The 1573-nt window shown below is 35.5% G+C and overlaps 1 non-coding gene across 1 annotated transcript; it reads left to right on the plus strand.

Annotated features, from left to right (window-relative positions):
* Positions 1-1056: 1056 nt before the first annotated feature.
* Positions 1057-1160, plus strand: LOC112823784 (U6 spliceosomal RNA). The gene has a single exon (XR_003208141.1). It is a non-coding gene; the product is annotated as a U6 spliceosomal RNA (small nuclear RNA).
* The last annotated feature ends 413 nt before the right edge of the window (positions 1161-1573 follow it).

A 1573-nucleotide genomic window follows, 5' to 3' on the forward strand; every position in this document is an offset into this window, starting at 1 on the left:
CGAGCTACTGTAGGGGTAGAGTACTCAATCTACTACATAATCTGTTGACATGAGATTCAAAACTGGGGATCTTAGAACACGGAAAATGGGTTTAAAGAGACGATAAGAGCACAGGGTACACCTAAGAGCCCAGTGGTCTGAGGTTGAATGAGAGAAAATCAGTTACCTCCTAAGGGATCTTAGCAATACAGAATCGTCTGGGAAAAGTCAGGTTTTAGTTGGAGAAAGAAGGGAAGGAAAAATTTCTAAACTGGTGAACAAGAGAAAGTTGAGGAAATAGGGAATTTTGTTAGGGAGTGACAATGATTTCCTGTGGGGTTTGGGAGCTGAGAATGAGATCAAATTAAGAGATTAAAAGCCAAGTGATAAGGAGTAACGTGAGAGTTTGGAGTTTATGCTGGAGATCAGTATAAGAGGAATAAATGTGTATAATAAAAGTTTTTCACTTAGACTAACCTGCTGAGGAGATATTAAAGTGGGTATTATGTTTGCCATAACTGGTTCTACCAGGTAAAATTATTAAAGGACCAGACAAATAGTCATTTCAAGTTTCCCAGACTCTTAGTGGACCTAACTGAAGACTTTTCATGACCAATAACAAATGTTGAAACTACTGTGTGTCGCTCTTGAACATTCTTTTCCATCCAGAGTGCTACTTTTTACTCCTTCATAAGCATAGCTACCATAGACTCCCCACCATTCTAGAACTTAAAAGTGTACATTTCACCCCCTCAATGAACTATTGAGTGTATTTCTTTTTCTGGCATGTGTTCATTTGACTGATAAGTAAATAAAAACTGCTTTGTCTTTTTATTTTTTTGAGAGTCTTGTTTATTTTTTGTTAAGAGCCTTATAAGATGGTCACAGAACTAGTTGTGGTGATGACTTGGTGAGTGTTCCAGTGGGGGTGGGGAGGGCATCTTTTTCAGAGCATGCAGATTTCCACTGAGGATGCGCGAAGCTCAGAAGGGAAAGTTGAGAGCACTCGGACCTATAGGGTTCATGTCTAACATCCAGAGCACAAAGAAAACTTTTTTATAGAGGATATCTTCTAAACTGCTCACATGGGCAGCACATATGCTAAAATTGGAATGATACAGAGAAGTTTAGCATGGCCCCTGTGCAAGGATGACACACACATTTGTGAAGATATCTTTTATGAAATATATGCTTCTTAAGATCAACAAAATAATCTGTATAGTGAGGTATTTATGTATATAGGCAAAGTAAAAATCCCCCTAATTTATTTATCTCTACATTTAGACATATTTCTCTAAACATTCTTATTTTATCTTCATAGTCAAATATAGATTAATCATCTATGAATATATCTAAAAATTAATTTATTTACATGCATGAACTACTAGTTATTGTTCTATATAAATAGATGATTTTGAATTTAACAGTTCCACATTATTTTTAAGTAATTCTCTAGAAGTGCCCCTGATTTTAGCAGACTAAAATTTTGAGAATAAGTTCATGTCTACCTATCCATAAACTTCATGATTTTAAAAGTCTTTATCTTACTGCTCAGCCTTTATCTTTCCAGTTAGAGAAATCCTCATTTATAATC

The sequence above is a fragment of the Callorhinus ursinus genome, unplaced genomic scaffold (genome assembly GCF_003265705.2).
Source record: "Callorhinus ursinus isolate GAN/ISIS: 27379988/994484 unplaced genomic scaffold, GSC_fseal_2.0 scaffold5, whole genome shotgun sequence".
NCBI lineage: Eukaryota > Metazoa > Chordata > Mammalia > Carnivora > Otariidae > Callorhinus > Callorhinus ursinus.